The sequence below is a fragment of the Durio zibethinus genome, chromosome 26, assembly GCF_047325235.1.
Source record: "Durio zibethinus cultivar Kanyao isolate XHJ-2024 chromosome 26, ASM4732523v1, whole genome shotgun sequence".
NCBI classification, from domain to species: Eukaryota; Viridiplantae; Streptophyta; class Magnoliopsida; order Malvales; family Malvaceae; genus Durio; species Durio zibethinus.
In genome coordinates this window covers 9180860-9203326 of record NC_143187.1, presented here as the reverse complement: position 1 = coordinate 9203326, position 22467 = coordinate 9180860, and the positions used below count along the sequence as shown (strand labels likewise).

The following is a 22467-nucleotide window of genomic DNA, read 5'->3' as shown; positions in this document are numbered from 1 at the left end:
AGATATATAAATTGTTTAATAGTTCATTTAAAAAAATAACAAAATTATTGATTTTATTCTAAATGTATTTGAAAAAAAGTGAGTTTGGAATAAATTTTATTTGATTTAAATTAAAATAAAACTCTTGAAATATTAAAATAAATCTAATTTTTAAACTTTTAAATTTTTTAAAAATAAAATAATTATTGAATGAGATTATTTGATTAAAACTTTAAATTAAATTATTATCTTACATATCAAATATATAAGTTATTCACGTAAGTATTCACGTGACATACTTTATCAAATATTCATATATTTTGTAATATAATATATATATATATATATTAAATTTGGTAAGCACAAAAGGAAATAAAGTGCCGAAAAAAGGAATAGGAAGGAATTAGAAATTTTGAATAAATTTATCAACGTTTATAATTTATTTGCCATTAAATTTTAGATTATTTTAGATTTTACCAACATTTTTATTTATAAATATCACTAAAATCTGAAAATTTGTGGCATTTTTTATATAAACCTGCTATTTTAACTTCACAATTTTAACACGCTTCATCTTTCTGTGTTCATTTATCTTATCTTTTTTTTTTCCCTGTCAGTATGTTTATTTATATTTAATGGTGTTAGGATTATAGTCGCTGTGACTTTGGTCTAAAATGTTTTGAAAAAAATTTAAATAAAATTTTTTAAGTGAAATTCATAAAATTTTTATAAAAAATAATTAAATTAAAATTAAAATTAAAATTAATAAATTAAAATATTTTTTCGCATAATTAAGTGTATAAAATTTTAAAAAATTTTAATATATATTTTTAATATAAAAATATTGACTTAATTTTTATCATTAAATAATAAACAATCAAATTTAAATTATAAATAATATTTTTAATAAATTTTTTATATATTATTTATTTTTATTAAAATTTTTATTAAATTATTTTTAAGAACAAACTTTTCAAATTTCGTCTGTAAGTTTTATCAAATTTCCTTTCCCCGCTTCATTCCTCTATTCTCATTTTTAGGCTATTCAACACTCATGGTTTCCCTCAGTCACCCGCAAAGCTATCTTTCTCTCTTCCATCTTGAACTTTTGTAGAGCCAAAACCCAAATCCCTTTATGAAACTCATCAAATTCTACTCCGTAGAGATCTTGAGAATGGCTTTTGTAGATCCAAAACCCAAATCCCTCGTGACGCTTACGATGGTGACGGCGAATGGGAGTTCCACCTCGTCGAGTTCCATCTTCGAGCCAACCTTCGATGTTACCAGCAAGGATCTCTACAATTCCGATTATATGATTATTCCCCTCGATTTCACCGATTTCGCAAGCTACGGTTCCTCTGAGCAAAGGCAAACTACTCCTAATTTTTATTGCATTACGATTTTTAGGGTTCGAGATTTATAGAAAATAACTGTTTATTTCAGTGGGATTATTATTGTGATGTTGTGGTGAGGGCAAGAACTGAGGCTGTGGGCAATTGTTAGGAAGGGTTCTACTGAGGTCTTTGAAACTGATCAAAATACCCAATACGGCGGATGATGATTACGATTACTTATTTAAGGTTATCCTGATCGGTGACTCTGGTGTTGGAAAATCCAACCTTTTGTCTAGATTATAAGAAACGAGTTTAGCCTTGAATCTAAGTCTACTAAGAGGGTTGAGTTTGCCACCCGTAACATTCATGTTGATGATAAGGTTGTTAAAGCTCAGATTTGGGACACTGCTGGACTAGGAAGGTGTTTGACTCTTGCCATTCATTTTTGGGTGTAGATTTTGATCTGGATTTCTTTATTTATCCTTTGTTTTTGCTTAATTTGAGAATTTGAATTTTTTTAGGTGTTCTCTGAATATTGGGATCTTACGAAATAGGAAATTAATGAGTTCTAGTTCCTACAAGTGAATAAATTGTATCATGTTTTTGGCTAATGCAACACATAGGATTTCAATCCGAAATAAGAGATTTCCTTGTTAAACGAAATTGCTTGCTTGGCTATTTATTTTTATCCTTGTATTGAATTTTGATGGAATAGAACATGGCTTGCCTGATATTTTTGCTATAGTTTCGGATTATAATGTCTGAATCACCCACAATAGAAAACTGGACTTTGTATTGTGATGTGGTTGCCTGCACTGTTTTGTGTTTTGATAGCCACTTCTTTGTTTCATTGCTGGAATGATAACATTACAAAATTGGCATTAAATTTGATGTCAATGTGGCCTTTTATTCTCTTATTAATTATGATCTATACTGCTTCTTGTAGATTACCACGCAAGAAAGTTTCTTCTTTTTTTTTCATTTTGTTGATTGTTTGTTGCTTAGGCAGTTCTGGAAGCATAATATTTATAACGAGACTACTATTACTGCTATTGTTGTTGGTTTTCATAGAATGTGTTGTGAACTGCATCAAAGTTAATTGCATGCTTGGGAAAAGATATAAATAATGAAAGTCCATATAAGGCAAATTTCCTAGCAATTTGGCTTAATGATATGAGAATATAATTACTTTTTGACCTTATCTTTTGCTAATTGATCAAAATGGTCAATCTTGAGTGTTCACATCAATGACCATTTGTAATAAATGCCATTCATTTACCATGCCCCATTGAGTTTGTATGTGATACTAATAAAGTTAGTTATAGTTGTTTAATCTATTATAAAATATTACATTATTGCTGTCAAGATATTTCGATGCCGCTTGACTACCTTACTTTGTCCTTTCTCCTACAATGCTATAAGAAATGAGTCTTGCTAACTAATATCATGAGATTATCTTGACCAATTACATTTGATATTTTTTGATTTAGAATATAGTTGTTGAGTTTAGGATTATGTATGTTATTTTCTTGTTTTGCTTATTATACTTCTCTAATGAGCTTTCTCTTTATTGTTTAGGTGAGAAGGGAATGGTAGATGAAGCTCAAAAAACATTGAATGATGCTGAAGTACTTAAAATGATTTTCAATTTTCTGAGTTTTTGCTCTTCTCTTTTCCTTGAATGTTGTCTTATATTTGTTACTTCTATTTATGTCTTCATCCTTATCTCTTTTAAGCAAAAATATATATATATATATATTTACTTTTCATTTTCTTTATTTTTGGCTATTAGAAAATATGTGAAATTTCATTGTATTTTATTTGTTAACTTACTAAGACAATTGATGTATTTAAATGTTTTGTATTATTTATTTAATAAAATTGAATTATGTTTTGTGTTTTATAATATGTTTTAATGTTGAATGTAATTGTAGTGAAAATAATAAAAAGAATTGTCCCATATGTTAATTTTTATTTATATTAATATATGTATAATTAATATTCAAAATTTAATAACGTTTATTAATATATAAAATGTATTTTATCTATAACTAATATAGGGGAGTTTAATAGTATAAATACTATTATCTATCTCTAATATATATTTCTAATATAGCGGTGTTTATTGTAATAAACATACAATAGATGCCACTAAGCATAAAAATTCCCATTCCCTGATCCATTTATTAAGGTGTTTTTAAAATGGTGCTGAATATATAAAAATGCCGTGACTAAATGATAAAAAAACATTGTTAAATTTACCAGCACTTGAATAACCAACACTTTTAGCGACATAAGAAACATCGTTAATGATTTTCTGATATTTATAAATGCCATTAAATGATATTAAAAATAAAAAAGAAAAAACCTTGCTAAAATCTCAATTTCTTGTAGTTCCGATTGCTTGCCGAGGCAAAGCAGTACTTATTGTGTTAAAAAAATGAAAACGTACTTGCAATGAAATGGAGAGGTCAGTTATTGGACTAATGGAGTGTTATTTGCTTAATCTGATGCAGGGCTTCAATCTAAGAGGAAGATTAAGGAATTGGAAAAAAAAAAAAATCTAAACAAGTTTAGCTTTTATTAGTACTATATTTCTGCCCTCGCTTCGTTGAGGGCTCTTTTTTTTTAACATTATTTTCCCTTGATTTCCATTTCATTAGTAGAGAATAATGAAACCGAGGCATAAACATTGTTACTAATTAGTTGTTACATTAAATTCATTTTTCAAAAACTTTATTAACACCAAGCATAAATGATGATAGCTCAAAAGGTTCTGAAATAATATGCTACAAATAAATCAAATTAAAATTTATTTTCAAAGAAAAAAGAAAAAAAATGCTCATCAAACTTAAATTGAAGTAAATTTTCAACTGAATTAGAAAATATATCAGAAGGGAGCAACATTTAGAAATATCTTAACATTTCACCACAAAAATGGAAGAAAAATGATAGAGTTGCATGAAATCAATCGAAACTTTAAGCAATCAAGGATTGTGGAACTTTTTGGCAAAACTATGTGCAATGTCCTATAATCATACTTTAGACAGAAGTTTTGTATCATCTATAACATGAAGAGCCAAAAGCCCAGCCCCAAATCCCTCATGAACTCTTGAGAATAGAACCCATCAGATGTAATCGGGCCTTTTAAACTTTGGACAATTGATGTGTATGGTTTTAACCTCGATTCCCCATTTAAACTGAGGTTTCTCAATTAATTTAAATAGCCTCAACTTCTTTTTTGCAAATTGAACTCCATAACCCTTCAATAGTGTAATAGTAACTTTTCATTATCTTAGAATATGTAAATTGTAAACCCATTTAAACACAAAAAATAACAGCAAGAGGTATTTAAAATACAGACAGTTCATTCAAAAGCAAATAAAAACTAATATAATGAGGATAATGAGAAGTTACTATATCAAGCCACGATTTAAAGCATTTAAATTCATCAAAATTGGCAACCTAAATAAATTTAAAGTAATTAAAAATATGATTAACCCTATCCAAATTGCATGCATCTAAATCGAGCAATGAAAGATAATTGTTTTTGGCCTAATGCAACATTAGTGAAAGTGGAACCTTGATTACTTGAGCATCTTGAATATCTTTTTCATTGACTATGATTCTTAAGGATACAAGTTATTGCCGAGGTAGATGATTCTTCTAAGAGAGCTGCACTATTGAAGCAAATACTATTAGTACAATAACTGAGAAGAATATTGCACGACGTTGGACAATAAAATGATGATTGGAGCAAAAGTAGTGAAGTATAACAAAATAAGATTAGAAAAATTCAACAATTGGATGTTTGATAATGTAGACTATAATTTAATTGGGAAAAGATTCAAGGCTTTAGCTGCCATCAATAATCCTTTTTTTGAGAACATAAGGTTGAATGAAAACAAAAGATTAATTAATGGAAAGGCTAAAAGAAAATAGGCAAATTCATAAGGTTTAGATTACTAAAAAGAGTAATGATCAAACTCTACATGGGGCATACGACTAAATTTACACAAATCTGTTTAATTCAAGCACAATATATATACTATATATATATTAATTAAAAAACTTCAAATCGGAATTGAGATCAATTAAACACATCACCATTCTATTCTCCTACAATTTATTTATAAATTATATGTAGTTAGGATACGAATAATATATATAATATCTAATGAAACCAAAAGCCTTAAATTTCAATCATATTTTTATAGAAAAATATAATCTTTGATTAAGTAATTAATATTCCCATTTCAAATAAGTTATATATGAACAATCTAAAGTTGAATTGAAATAAACCTTTTTTTTATTTAAATAAAGAGCAGTATATTTTGCTTACACAAAATTAATTGACCATGTATTACCACATTATGCTAATGACTATCAAAATTTTTATGTAGTTTACCATATAATTTACCCTATAACAAATAATACATATATCAACAAATCCATGTGCAAGGCACTCAAATTTTCTAAACTTGAAAAAGATGCTGGGTTATCAGATCCTGCAAATATTATACAAAGTTTCCTACAAATATTCAAATTTTCTTTGATAAAAAATTTAACATGTTATATAAGAGAAAACTCATTATCCATGCCATTTCTAAAGCTGTAAACATACGATATGCATACAACACTTTCATGAAATTCCTCACAATAGAAAATTGATTATTGTGAAATTTCATGAAATTCCTCACAAAGGGAAATTTGGAATAGGGGTAATGTTTTTATAGCAAACATTATGGGTTCTTTGCAAATCATTATGGATTCTAAGGCATCAAACTACAAAAATATTATTCTCAAAAGCAAAACAACCATCTTAGCCGTTTAATTCCTTTTCATTTAAAACTTAAATCTAGAAAGCTAAAGATTAAAGTGTTACACCTAAGTGCCTAACTGCCTATATATTAAAGTAAAGAAAAAAAATATTAAAGTTAAAATATATAGGAAGAAGAATAGAAGATCAATCCAATCAATTCAATAAATTCTTTTTCTTAACAAAAGCCCACCACTACACATAATAAAACCTTTATCCATGTAGGAATAACTCCCATATGAAGGATGCATGACTATGAAGAATAAAGCCTAGACACCAAAATCTGAATATAATAGTACATTAGTGAAAGTCCATAGCAACTTTAAGTTTTGCATGAGAAACATTATTCTTATTGGTGTATTTAGAGACATTAAGGCACCGTACTTAATATTTATGAACCTAATACATGAGATTCATAAAGATAAAAAGCAAACAACTTAAAAATCAACTTATGAAAATAGGATCAAGCATATTAGTCACATTTTGCTCAATGAACAAGCATGCATAGAATACTCTATAGATAAAAAGCAATAATCTGACCTTATCAATAATAGCTTGCTCTTTGACTGCATGGCCATATCAAAATGATTATTATTAAATCATTATTTATAAATGTTTATTAGAAATAATCCAAAAATAGAGTACTTTACCTAAAAGCAACAATTTCTAGGAAAACTGTATCCACCTGCAAGAATAAAAAATCATGATTCCCTCTAAAGTTATAGTCATCTACAGAAATCCATTAGCAAAACTTCATTTTATTTTATTTAAATGATGCTTAATGCTTCTAAAACTAAAAATATATATATAAAAAAACCAAAAATCATACATGCATGCAAGAACAAATCTATCAATAAATCATAGCAGAAAATCCTAACTTGAACTTTTAAAAAGAGAAAAAAGAACTCCAAATTTAATTTTAGCAAAGTGTAAACAAATATCAATCCTTTTGAAGCAAATCAGATCAATTAATAAATCATGCACAGAGAATTCAATATAAGAATCAAATTAATTAGATTCCTTTTTATAAGTAGTGCCATCTTTTTTAATGACCCAACCACCCATCAAATTATCCAAGAATTATACATCAAAGTAGACAAACAAATCAGCAAATAAGTTATTATCAATTTAAAATAACATAAAAAATTAACCACCTATTAAATTTTCATGCTCTAAATTGAAGAAACCCAAATTCACCTTGGGCCTTTCATTTGTTTGTAGAGTATCTTGAAGTCCAGTACTTTTCACTCTCCTTATCTATTCTTCCAAGAATTTTCCTACTATTAAGGACCACCTGGAAAAGTTTGAACCTTTTTTCATCAGTCCTAAACGAATTAATTTACATATTGCAAAAAGCTACAAATCCAAAAGAGAAAAAGTAATTGAAGTGCAGAGTAGATCCTATTAAAATGTTAAGCAAGCCCACTTTTCTCTAACCAAATTAAACATTCTGGTGATAAGAGTTTCTTCATTTTCTAAGAATTCAAGCTCAGAATCTTGGTTGGATTCCTCTACAATGAACAGTTAAAAACCATTAATTCTTTACCCATTGGTCATAGAAAAACAGCAAAAAACACAATAAACATCCCAAAATGTATAAAAAAAAAATACCAGACACAAACAGACATAAGATTTGATGAACCATTTACTCAAAAAGGTACCTCCTAAAAAGTCTAAAAAATAATCATAGGAAAATTATCAAAGTCTTAGTTGGAGTTGAATATATATGTAAAAAAAAAAAAAATTTAAACAATTGAAAAAAATCTATAAATAAAAAATGGGTAACCTCCGGAATCCAACTTGCATATAGCCTCTAAGGCATCAACCAAGCTAGAAAGTCATCCTCGTCACTACTCTCAATATCAGTAGACCTAACAATAGATTCAACAGGGGAATTGAGAGCAGAGAAGGGGTCAAATGAGTGAAACTTGTAGGGGAATTTAGTTAGTAAATTAAGACTTGATATTTCTCTAAGCATTTAATTTTTCTAAGGGAACTGTATTTAGAGTAAGGGGTGAGGTATTTTGAGGTTTGAAGTCGCTGTTTTCTGCTTAGATCTTAATAAATTCAAGAGTGAAAATCAAGAGAAAAAAGGAAGCTTCTCCATTTAAGCTTTTGGAGAAGCTTATGGAGAAGCTTATGGAGAACCTTCATTCCCCAAATTACCCCTTAATTGGTTTTATTTACATTGCTTATCTGTCCTATAATAGATGTTAGGGGATAATTTTAACATTATGCAATAAATCGTAAAAAAATGACTTCAAATAATGCATAAAATTTGGATATTTTTAGGGATATCAATAGATAAGGTCTAGAACGGGTAAAGCATTTTCTATCCCATCTCTGGATTTTTATAATATACCTATTATTTGATCCATATCTAACGAATATTTCAAATATATTCACATCTTTATCCTTGTAGGTATTTAATGAGTATAAACAATCTTCATGTCTATAACTTTTTTAAAAAACAAAAATAAAAATTTATTTTTTTAGTTTTTTTATTTTATCTTACATATTTAGATAATTTTTCATAAATATATATTAATATATATTTTTCAATAAAAACTATATTAATTCTAATTAATCTAAAATAATAATTTATATTATTTAATAAAAAATCTATTTACTAAATATATATAAGTATATATGTAAGGTACAAGTACACAATAGATAATATATTACTCAATCCTTATCCCATAATAAAAATATAAAATTATACCCATCTTCATCCTGATCCTCATACCCATAATGTAATACCCATTTTTATTTTTACTCGGGTAAAATATCGAATTCTCTATTGAGTATGGATAAAATTAACATCTTTAGATATTTTGAATTTTATTCTATATATATGAAGAGTTTATACTTAATAATTCAGGTTTTTTTATAAAGTAGATATAATATGAAATAGAGATTTATTTATTAAATTTTAAATTTTAAATTCATTAAATATTATCTTTCAAAAAATAATTATATAATCCAACTAAATAATCCTTATGTTCAGTAATTCAACAATTGTTTATATCACAGTTTAAAGCATGACTAATAGATTTATCTACTTGAACAAAAATTTACAATAGCAAAAAAGAAACAAATGAAGGAAATCCTAGCTAGAAAATCAATTGTGTCTATCAAGTGGATGCAATGTAACTTTTACAATTAGATACAAATCATATCACAAGATTCATGTCATTTTCTTATTGGGAATTTAAAAAACAAAAAAGGAAACATCAACATTCAACCTTTGACGACATTAATTATAAACTTAGAGAGATATTTATCTAAGAAAACAAAAAATTATACATCAACTTTTTTAATTTGTCATATCGTATAGATCCGTAAGTCTACCGCTAGACATAGATTAAAGGAGTCACCACTAATATTTTTTGTTTAGGTGTGATTGATCACCTGATCGAATCAGTCCTATTTAAATAAAAGTCCCAAGATTAACTTGGGTATCTTTAAATAGTAGATCTTGATCTATAAAACTAGGTTTTAGGTTTAGAAGTATAATTACGTGTGAGAAAGGTTATAGCACCCTCACAGTGCCTATTTGAAGGATAGTACTACTTTGATTTCAAATTATTTAAGCCTTAAACATGTTTATAATTTATCAAAATATTTACTATTAAAAATTGATATTAAAATTACTCCAATAGTTTGGTAGCAATTTAAGATAATTTTCTTACCTCACAAATATTCATGAAAATTGGTGTCCTACCTTGAAGAGGCTTTATTTTCGGATATATTAACGTATTTTATTAAAGAAAATAATTACTAAAGTCCTCCAATAGTTTGGTAGGATTTACTTTGATATAGATCTTTCAATAATTTAGTGAGATTTTATTATAAAATATTTATAAAATTTTATTTTTGAGAAAATTCATTAAATATTTTAATAATTTGATAAGATTTAATTTAAGATGCAATCATTCAATAGTTTGGTAGGACAAAATACAAAATACCCTATTAAAAATTATATTTTTTTGACAAAAATTGATTTATGAAATTTTTCAATAGTTTGGTAGAATCTATAAAATTTAGATTCATAAAAATCCTTTAATAGTTTGATAGGATTTATGAATTTATTTGAAAAAAGAGTTTTTCATTTTTTTATATATTTTTTAGGCTGTTTTCCAAAAATAATATAAAGCAATTTTACAAAATATTAAAAAATAATAAATTGCTCAATTTAAAAATCAATAAAATAAAATAAAATAAAACTTGAAAAATAAAATGGCGAAAAATAAAATAAAAAAATGAAAAAAAAACTTGCGATTGGGTCTGCTTGCTTCATAGGCAGCACGCGGATCTTAAATGGGTTCATACAAATCCTAGACGGGCTGAAACAACATTGTTTGATGCAGGTATAAAAGCCAAAACATTCAACCTTTCTTCAGAAGCTTTCAATCTTCTTTCTCTCTAGCCAAAATTCACTTTGCTTTATCTCTAGAAAACCCCAAAGCAATCTACTAGAAACTATATAACTCATCAGTTTTTGGAAAATGTTGCCAGAATTCAGCAAAAAAATTCAAACTCCAAAAAAAAATTCAATTGAAAAATTCAACCTTCAAACCAAAAACCTAGTTTTTTCATATTTTCTCAAATTTTTCCATAAATTCCAAAAATTCAACCCTCATAAATTCAAACTTAAAACCCAGAAACTTCAAATGTCAAACCCAAAAAACTTCAAACTCTCAATCGCAAAACTTCAAACCCAAAAACTTCAAACCCAGAATCCTTAAACCCAAAAATTTGAAACCTAGAGATTTCATAAAAAATCCACTATTTTCTTTCTCTGTGATCCTATGTCCAATTTACAACCTGCCTTAGTACAGATTTTAGGGTTTGAATAAAACTAATCTAGGCTTGAATAGAACTAATCTAGGCTTGAATCTTGGGATTAGATTCTGCTTGAACAGAACCAATCTAGATTTGAATCTTAAGATTGGATTCTGTCCAACTTAATTTAGGCTTAGAATTGGCAAGTTTGATTAATTGAAATCCCCTTTTGATTTGGTTTTGAATTAAAATAGATTGGTTTCCTTGTTTCAACATAGATTAAGAAAAAAAAAGAACAACAATAACAACATCAACAACAATAACAACAACAACAACAACAACAATAATAATAATAATAACTGCCCCTCTTTACATATCCCTATTAGATAGGGAAAATGCAAAGACCTAGACATCCACTTTGTTCAAGCTCAAAAATGAAAATTAGTTGGCAAAAATGATTGAAACTGAGTTGCAAGTCAAAAAGATGATTTGGACTGAGCAGAGATTAGAATAAACGACCAAGGTTGAATCACTGGTCAAAAAAATGATCTGAACCAAACGGAGTTTACAATGAATGATCGAGGTTGACCGCGGGTCAAAAAATGATCTTAACCGAGTCGAGATCGAATGACTGGGATTGAATTACAAGTCCAAAAAACTAAACTGACTTGGACTGAGTCAAGGTCGAAGATGAATGACTAGGGTCTAACCTCGAGTCAGAAAAAATGTTTTGGACCAAGCTAAAATCAGAACAAACGATCGAGGTTAAATCGTGGGTCAAAAGTTAAATAGACCTGGATCGAATTGAGGTTCAAAATAAATGCCTGAGGTCTAATCATGAGTCAAAAAAATAATCTGGACTAAGCTGAGATCAAAACAAGTGATCGAGATTGAACTACAAGTTAAAAAGATAATCTGGACCAAGACAAAATTAAAATAAATGATAAATAATAATGCAATGGTACATGTGCATTCCCTACCTATGATGCAAATGAAACTTCAATTATGGTACTAAAATTTTGACAGTTTTCTCATGTATTCTTATCTCTATATATTTCTTATAAAGAGATTATAAATCATTTTTTGTTACTCAGGATAAACACATATCTTCATCCCAATGAGAGCTTGCAAAATCAATGACTTTATTATACTTTAAGGATTTCATCTTTGGCCCTCGTCCCTTTTAATTCTCTCAAAGTAATACATAATCTCTTATGATATTATTTAATTATTAATCATTATTCCAATTTCAAAATATAAAATACGAATTACACATTCTTTCTATTCATAGCAAAGCATAAAAAAAGAAAGGCAAATATTAAAAGTAAGACATAAAGATGATGAAATAAATATAATTTATTTGAAGAAAAAGTAAATTACAGATGACAGTAAAGGAAAAAAATAAAGGTGTATAAGGATGGCTATTTGGGATAACGATGACCTATGATAAATAATCAGATAATCATGATAATAAATCTTGGATTTCTTAAAAAACTCAACCATACAATGCCCTAGCATTTCAACACTATTCAAAATTCACTAATTTTGGTGCACCTCTCAAATGATGGCGTATCCTCCTTATCCAAGTTACCTTTATAGGTTTTTAACTCAGATAAACCTCTGTTTAGTTTAAGCTACCCTTTTGGGTTTTCAACTTAAACTCTCTTTTTTTTTTTCAAGTAAAGTATTTCTTTATGACATCAAAATTTATGGGATTAAGAAGGCCATCTCCATCTATCTCTGAAGAAATTATGGCTCATCTTAAAAAGGTCCTTTTCACAACGTATGATCTTTTCCAAATTGGAGTCAATTTTCTTTTATCATCATGTTGACTCGGGAGAATCCTTTTTAACACTAACTTTTTTTTTTGAAATTGATGATATCAAACCTTTTTGTAGTGAGCCATCATCATTCTTTTTTGGTATAATTGGTCATAACAGGGTGTTGCTAATCTTTCTTTTTTTTAATGAAGTTCAATTGCTCATAGCGCTCTTAGATCCATTCAACTTCTTCTAACCCCACTTCCCTTAAGACTCTTAAAAATGAGATTTCTACATCCACTGGCAATACGACTTCCATCCTGTAAACCAAGGAAAATGAATTACCTTGGTAAAGATGCATATTGACATTAGGTAGTCATGCAAAGTAAAAGGTAATTTCTCATGTCAATCTTTATATGTTTCAGTTATCTTTTCCAGAATCTTTTTAACGTTCTTATTTGCAGCCTCTACTGCTTTATTTATTTTTTGATGGTATGAAACTAAATGATGGTGCTTAATCTTGAACTAAGCACATATATTTTGCATCATCTTGCTATTTAAGTTTTTTGTATTATCTGATATGATCATTTATAAGAGTTCATATCTGTAAATTATCTCTCTCTTAATAAACTTATAGACTACTGATTAAGTTACATTCATAAAAGAAGCTGTTTCGACCCATTTAGTGAAGTAATCAATCATAACAAAAATAAATCTATTCTCATTTGATGCTTTTGGAGTGATGAAAATAATGACATCAATCATCCAAATAGAAAATGACTAAGGCGGTGTCAAAACATGGAAAATAATGGGTAAAGTGTGGATCTTGTCGGCATAAATATAGCATTTGTGATACTTTCGAGCATAATCAATGTAGTCTTTTTTCATTGTCAATCAATAATATTCAACTCTCATAATCTATTTGTCATCATATGTCCATTTACATGTGTTCTACATATGTCATCATAGACCTCTCCAATGATCTTTTTAGCCTCAAAAGTACCTACACAGTGCAATAGCACTTAATCTCTACTTTTCTTATACAAAACTTCTCCATCTAAGAAGAATTTCATAGCCAATCTCTTTAAGATTTTTTTATCATTTTCTGTTGCTTGATCTGAGTACTGTTGATCCCTTAGATATTACAAAATATCATAATACTAGGGATTTTCATCTTCTTCCTCCTCTACGCTAGCATAATGCACCGGTATATCCCTAACATTTAACTTGATGGGCTGAATTTTAACATTGTTACCAATTCATACTATTACAACCAATTTGGCTAAGACATCTATGATCTTATTCTTTTCATAAGGTAAATGTTCAAACTAGATTGTCTCAAATTACTAGTACAACTCTATGATGTATTTATGGTACGAGATAAATTTTAAATCTCTCGTTTCCTATTCACCCTTTAATTGATAAATAATCAAGGCTGAATCCCCGAATACCTTTAATACTTCAATTTTTTTTGTCTAGAGCAACTTGCAGTCTCATAACACAGGCTTCATATTTAACCACATTATTAGTATAATTGAAGTTTAATCTTATGGTAATAAGGTAGTAGCATCTTGTTGAAGATATTAAAATTGCTCTAATTTTATGCCCCATAGCATTAGCAGCTCCATTGAAATACATTTTTCATGATTTTTCATCATCATTTTCTTCTTCTAGTCTTGATATGGCTATTAATTCTTCATCCGAGAAATTGAGTTTATAGGTTCATAATCTTTAGTGGCTCGATCCATGAGAAATTAGGCAATGGCACTTCTTTTGATCATTTTTTGGCTCACATACACTATGTTATATTCTGAAAGCATTACTTGTCATCTTGCGATTCTTTTTGATAATGATGGCTTTTCGAAGATGTACTTGATTGGGTCTAGTTTAGCTATAAGCCAAGTTGTGTGGTAAAACATATACTGCCAGAGTCTTTTAACCTTTTAAGCTAAAGTATAATATATTTTTTTAAAAATGAATACTTAGACTCATATTCCATAAATTTTTTACTCAAATAGTAAATAGCTCTTTCTTTTTTTACCATATTCATCCTACTATCTCAGCATATATCCCATTGACTTTTCATGCACCATTACATACAAAATCAATGATTTTTCCAAAATGGATAGTGCTAATATTAGAGGGTTTGACAGGTATTACTTAACCCTATCAAAAGCCTCTTAACATTTTGCATTTCATTCACTGGGATTATTCTTTCAGAGGAGTTTAAAGAAGGGATCGCATTTGAAAATAAATTGAAAAATGAATCGAGAGATGTAGTTTAATTTGTCTAAAAACCTTTCGACTTTTTTTGGTATACTTGGCGACTATAAGTTCTAAATGGCTTAAATCTTGTCTGGGTCAACTTATATTTCCCTTTTACTAATTACAAAACCCAATAGTTTCTCTGATTTAGCTCCAAATGTATATTTGGATTAATTCAACTTGAGCTTAAATTTCTTTAACCTCTCAAACAATTTTCTAAGGTTAGCTACATGATCATTTTCCTTTCGAGATTTTTTAATCATTTCATCTATACACCTCAATCTTTTTTATGCATTATATCATGAAAAAGTGTTACTACAGCCCTTTGATAGGTTACTCCAGTATTTTTCAACCCAAAAAGTATAACCTTATAACAAAAAGTTTCCCATATAGTTATAAAGATAGTCTTTTCCATGTCATTTTGAGCCATCTTTATTTGATTATAGCTAGAGAATCCATCTATAAAAGTGAAAATTGTATGTCGAATCGTGTTATCCACCAATGTCTCAATATGAGACAGAAGAAAGTTATCCTTTGGGTTGGCCTTATTCAAATTGTGATAGTCCACGCATATTCGTACCTTTTTATCTTTCTTGGGGATAGAAACTATATTGGCCACCCATTAGGGATATTATGCCACTTGCAGAAAGTTCATATCAAATTACTTTTTTACCTCTTTTTTAATCTTTAACAGCATTTGAAGTTTCATTCTTCTCAATTTTTATTAGATTGGCTTATATTCTAGCTTCAAGGGTAGCCTGTGTTCCACTATTTCAGTACTGAGCCCAGGTATATTATGGTAGGACCAAGTGAATACAATTACAAATTCTCAAAGTAGATCCTCTAATCATTGTCTATCAACCACTGGGAACGTGGTACCGATCTTGACTTCTTTTTTATTATTGGCATCACCTAAATTGATCATCTTAGTAACTTTTTTATGAGGCTTAATAGATTTATTTATTTTGCTCAATTAATCTTATTAAGTTTAGAGGTAAAGTGTATTCTTCAAAGTCTTCTTCAGTGTTGAGTTCTTCAGTATTAATTAAATTTTCAAAATTAAATCCATGATCATTATCCTTCTTTAGTGTTGAGTTCTTCAGTATTAATTAAATTTTCAAAATTAAATCCCTGATCATTATCGTAATTATCTTTATATTCATTTGAAGATCTGAAATTGAATGAAATAAGAAATATTGGCAAAATGCTTTGATAGGAAAATGGATTGAATAAAAAAAATGGGTACAATGCATACTTCTATCTTTTATTGAAATAATGAATAATAAAAAGCCCATACATAGGAGATCATCCTAATGCTTTTAGGCATAAGCAATTAGGAGTTGTAACTACATTGAAAGAGTATCAAGAATAGTAGGCATCTAGATGACATTCTAATTTTTTAGTTCAAAATTTGGTGGGCTAGGATAAACCAATACTTCTTTCTTTTGGCTATCCTCATCTATCATCTAGATGGATAATTCAGTGAAAGCTTCATCCCAGCTTGGTTCTCCTCTGGTGTTTTTTTCAGTTTCTGGGTATATATATCCTCTAAGAATAAATGTTTCATATAAGTAAGGGATAACCATTGGCATATCTTTGGCTTTTTTCTTGTTGTCTCACATTTTTTTCATTTCATAACCCAGGCCTAGTCTTTTGTTGTTATCTTTGATCATTAGTAGTTCTTTTATTCCATACATGCTTTTACCCAAGCTAACTCTAATATTTTAACCTTTATTAATCATCTGACTGATTATGATTTTATTGAACTTTAGTTGGTGCACCTTAAGTCCTTCACCCATGGTATTAACAAGTTTGAAATATTGATAAAAGCATTCTAATGACTCTTCTATAGCTTCTATGTACAAGGCATTTATGGGTTGAGTCATCAACAAATCTATTTATCTGACCATGATCACCAATTAATCTTTCATATTAAATTTAACCTTTTAATGTAAGGAGAAAGGAACAACACCTGTCGTGTGAATCCATGATCTCTTTAATAAGCAGCTATAAGATGAAAAAATGTCCATAACCTGAAACTTTATGTTGAAAACACATAGTCCAATTTGTATAGATATCTCAATATTTTTTAATACTTCACGCCTGGTCCCATCAAATGCTCTAACCACTATATGACTATTTTGGATGTGAGACATATCAATAAGCAATCTTGCCAGGGTAGACATATGCATGACATTAATAGTCGAACTATTATCAATAAGGACTTTGGCTATTATGTGATTGTTGCATTTAACAGTTATATACTAAAGCTTGGTACCTCTTCTACCTTCAAGTGAAATCTCATCATCACTAAAAGATATATAATGTGGTACCATTAAGTTTCCTACCAAGTGGTTCACATATTCCATAATGTACAATATAAGCTTGATTTAGCACCTTTAACAAGGTGTTATGATATGGTTTTAAATTTAATAGCAGTGACAACAAAGAGATTCTAGTTAGCATCTTGTTTAATTGCTCCACCACAGAATATTCATTATGATTTACCAATTTAAAAAAACTTGCAAGTTTTTTTTTTTTTGGTAAAAACTTTTGGATATCTTTTTCTATGATCAATTCTAGCTTGATTTATTTTTCCATCACTTTCATCTTATCCTTTTTCACTTTTTCTAAAGCCTCTGGAGTATAATATCTTTCACTTTTAGTCATGCCACGTATACCAATTATGTTGGTGACCTCAAATTTAGGCATAGCTTCTTCTTACTTTTAGACTGTTACTTACAACCATACTTTCATGGTATAATCTTTTCATTTTTATAGAGGAATGGTCTTGGAACTTTAAAGGTTAGTGGCTTGGGAATAAATTTGTCCCTGATTGATTTTAACTTTTTATCACAATAGATGGTGATCAACTTTAGCACTTATTTATCTGTTATGGCCACTTTGGTATTTTTCAAAGTTTCTGTCTTTTCATACAACTCTATTTGGTAAGAATCTATTAACTTTTGCACCTTATAATAAAATTGTTTGCATGTTTAAATAGAGTACCATAGAGCTCCGCTGTGATACTTGTATTTTTTACTTGGAAAACATCTTTCACGATAAGTGTATAAGGCCACTGGTTGTATCATCCTAGCCTTGTATAAAGCCTTATATAATTGATTGAATGACATTTTAATCTTTTTCACTCTTTTTTTCATATTTTTTATCCTCATTTAAGGCATTGACTGCATGATTGGGTAATGGGTTACCACTGACATTAGATGCTAAGTTTTCATTAGTGTCAAAACTTATCAGCTTTTTTTAATCAAACTTTACACCTTGTATTTCAAAGAGGCGTAATCTTCAATAAAATGGCTAGCCACCCTATAATAATAGTCACAGTGGTTGGTGAAATTATACCATTTGAGATAAGGAGGTTCAAGTTATTTTGTAAGGATGGGAGTAATCAAGTGATTTTTGTAAAATTTTTGGTACAATTCTATATAGCTTATATGGATAAAGTCAAAATGAGTTTTTTTTTATTATTCAGTGATTTTCACACACCACTTATTGGGTTGGTTGGACAAACAAAATGCCTTGTTGTAAATGAATAAGAAGGTTGTGTAGTTAATTGGTAAATAGAAGCAGAAGCATGATTTATAGTAAGGTAATAGATCGGTCAAAGGTAGTTTATGAATTACTACCCTTCGAAACTCATATCTTGAGTCTCATTTTTTTCTTCTTGAGTATCTTTTTAGTAGTAAAGAGCTCTCCCCTATCAAGTTTACCATTTTTATAGCATTTTTGATGATCTATTCTGAAATCATTATATCAATAAAATTTTTAGTCACATTCCTTATTATATTCTCATATGACGGTAAACTTTAAAGTGCTTACAAACAACACTATTATTTTTTTTAATTAAAGGTGATTGCACTTAAACGACAACATCCTATCATCTTTGGGCATATTTTTTTAAAAGACTTAATTACTATCTTTTTTATACCTTACAATAACATATGATCAGAAGCTATATTTATAATATGACAGTATTGGTTGATGAAAGATTGAGTCAGATCCTTTCAAGATTTTATGTGAGCTCTATCTAACTGAATGTATCATTTTGTAGTAGATCCAATTAAACTATCTTGAAACACATGCATGAGCAGTTTTTCCTTACTAACGTGTACTACCATCTTACGATAATACATTGTGATGTGTGTAATAGGACACTCAGTACCATTGTACTTATCAAACTTTGGTACTTTAAACTTTGAGGGTATTATCACGTCTGGTACCAGATAAAGCCTCATAGTATCCATGGATCTATAAAAATCAATGCCTTCTATTACCCGTAATATCTTCTCAATCATGTTCATTGTGTTATTAATCTTAGGGTCCTCTAAGGATGTAGCCTTCTACAACTTCAATTTTTCCTTTGCCTCATCCAGATTGGGGATTTGGATTGGTTCACTGTTTTTTTAATGAAAATAGGATTAGTGTAACTTTGAACATTTTCTTGACTAAGTGCATAAGGCATTCTTGGGTAGCTATAACTTGGAAATGTGGTTTGTTATGGCTGGAAGCTTTAAGTGGCTTGGGTTTGATGTGGATCGTAATATCTTCTTCCACTACTTTTTTTTTTGTTTATCTTATCCAAAGCTTCAAAAATCTTGCTTAGCTTCCTATTAATTACTTTCTAAGCCTTTTCTAACCTTTCAACATAGCTCGTATTGTCTTGCTTCATCTTTTTAGCTTAAACCCAGGTGTCATAAGGATGTTGAGCTATTCTTGTACTTTAGTACCACAATCTAAAATTAGTGATCATAATATAATTTGACATGAATGAATGTAATGCAATGCATGAAAAAGAAAAAAAGTAGAAAAAATATTTACCCTTTTAAAGATGTCAACAAAGTGAACTTTTATTTATTCCATAAAAGTTTGTTTTACATCAAGTTTAATATTTTCCCCTTGTAAAAGCACTTAATTTGCTCGTACTAATCTTTAGCTTCCTCAATAAAGTTTACTAGCCACTACCTATGCTCTCTTGCTGGTATAACTAAAGCTTCAGCTTTTTCTGTCATTTTTTCTGCCTTAATTACTACTTTATCTATATGGGTTGTAAGATGCTTTATTTATCTTTATCTTTCCAATCTTTTTTTTTGCCAAACCATACTTGATAGGATAATTCCTTGTGCCTTTTTGTGAATGAAATGATATGATTTCTCTGTTCATTCAACTTTTGCTTTAGTGTCTGGATGTACTCTCTAAGAATTTCATTTTCATGTTGAGCTTCAACATAATCATCTTCTATTTGAGAGCATTCTTTTTTCAACTTTTCATTCTCACAAATCAAATCTGTATTGTTTATTTCTTTTACCTGCATCTATTTACGCAACCTCTTGTGTTTTTGTCATAGCTCCATTAGCTCCTTAAGGGCATTATCTCGTTTTCTGATAACCTTTTGAGTCTTGCTCACGTCACACTCCTTAGAAATCTTATGGACTTGAATTTTTAACTTTTTTGCTTTGGTTTTTCATTGTCCCTTTAAAGCCTTAGAATTTTTTATTTTAGTTTCTCTTTTTCAACTTCATGTTCCTTCATTGTAAGTTCCAACTATGAAAGTACATTATCCAACTCCTGATTCATTGATTGGCAATGGTCCTTGAACATAGCACAACCTTTTTACTTCTCTTGGTTCTCCAAATCAAATATCATTTTGTGACTTTTTTAGTAAATGATCTGGGGTTCACTCTCTTTGGCTTTTTTCAAGCCTTGATTATGCCATTAATTTTTTGAAATGTTTTAAGTTCTTTATATAAGTAGTCAAATCGATTAAGTATGTGTGTCATTGAAAAAAACTATTTAGCTCTATATTGTCTTCTTACCATCAATGATGCATAACCTATTGACCCCTGTAAGCCTAAGAGTGATACCCCTATCTCATTTTCACATTGATACATCATAGGTTTTCGGTTCATCCATAAGCTAACCATTTCACTTGACAAACTGTGAGCTTTTATAGCAGTTATTCCCATTCCTTTCGGGTCTTTGCTTCTGGCCATTCATTATCATAAAATTTCTTAATTGCATTTTGATTGTGAAAATAGAGTTTGGAGAAAACATTATTCTTACATTCAAAATAACTCTTCATCCATAGATACAATAATGGTATGTAGCTCAGAAAACGTGTTTTATCATTCTATTTACAAAAATTTAAAAATCTAATGATTTCTACCAATATCACTGGTGATAGGTTGCATTCACTTTCAATCTGTTCAAACAAATCCACCACCTCTATCTCATATAGCCTAAGACCTTGGGGAAGATTACCATCCTGTATATCGTTAAAATAAACATATTCATTCCTTGGTCATCATCAGTGTGTTTGACAATGAAATCTTGAAGAAACTTTTATGGAATACCTTTATGCTCTCTCTTTTTCTTGGATATGTGAATTTATGAGCTCTTTTTTTATTCCTAAAATGTGAGCCAGCTTTTTGTAATACCCTAATTTTTATTTCTTCATGTACACTCAATCTGGATACTAAAGATGCATACCCATCAGAGTTGAATAGTACTCTATTATAGGTAACAAATTGACTTCATTAAAGATGAAACAATGATTAGAAGGATCTCAAAACTATACCATAGCTTTAATGAGTGTGTTTTCAACCCTCACTGACAAGAGATATGAAATATACCCAAACTTCTAACAAAAAGCTTGTCGCCTTGAAGGAACCATGCTATTCCATATATCTAATAGGTCTTTCAAATCATTTTTTTGAAGACCAAACAAGCTTCTTTTGGTAAAGTAGAGACATAACCAGGTGGTAAACAATCTCTTTCTTTTCGTTACCTTTTTTTTTACTCTATTTTCACATCTATAGGCAAATTACATTTGAAGAATACAAACAAGGCGCAAACTTGACGTTCTAGAGGTTCTATGAAAATTTTTGTTAAAAATACCTTTAGGGCATGAATAATATGCAATCTTCATGTTTGTTTATAGATATGCACAAAAAGAAAAAAAATAAAAAAGATAAGAAAATCGATTAGTCACTTCAATATATAACAAAGAATAAACATTATAAAGCAAGTAAAATAACAACATGACTCTAAATTTTGGATTAGCTATAAAAGGTTGAGGGACATGGCTCTACCTATGGATTAAGCTCTTAAGGTTAACTATATGTGGCTTGGATTATTTCTAGAAGGTTCCCAAATTGTTCTTATATCATTGTCCATCACAGACTAGTAAAGCACCCAAATTCTTGCTTGTTATAGGCTACAAGCGAAAAAAGTTCAATTTGAGTGAGAATACTTTGTTAGCTCATGCAAAGACATGAAATCTCATGAAAGCATAGGTACTTTATTTCCTCCTAAGGGATAAAACTCGAGTATAGAGCTCATGTTATGTATATATAAATAAATTACATATATATGAAAACAAATAAATGAATAATTAAGTAAAACATAAGCAAGGAAAAAAAAAAAAGAAAAAATCTTAGATTTATTAGGTTAGGCTTAGATAATAAAGAATCATTTACTGTCCTGACTCTCGATATCCTCAGTGGAG

At 29.0% G+C, this 22467-nt stretch overlaps 2 long non-coding RNA genes across 2 annotated transcripts; one reads left to right on the top strand and one right to left on the bottom strand.

Annotated features, from left to right (window-relative positions):
• The first annotated feature begins 922 nt into the window (after positions 1 to 922).
• On the top strand, positions 923 to 3219 carry LOC111274239 (uncharacterized). The gene is made up of 2 exons (XR_016334395.1): positions 923 to 1347; positions 2892 to 3219. It is a non-coding gene; the product is annotated as an uncharacterized LOC111274239 (long non-coding RNA).
• A 1460-nt stretch (positions 3220 to 4679) lies between these two features.
• LOC149511318 (uncharacterized) lies at positions 4680 to 8220 on the bottom strand. The gene is made up of 5 exons (XR_016334353.1): positions 7919 to 8220; positions 7330 to 7426; positions 6783 to 6817; positions 6673 to 6698; positions 4680 to 4988 (listed from the first exon to the last, which is right to left on the bottom strand). It is a non-coding gene; the product is annotated as an uncharacterized LOC149511318 (long non-coding RNA).
• Positions 8221 to 22467: the final 14247 nt, after the last annotated feature.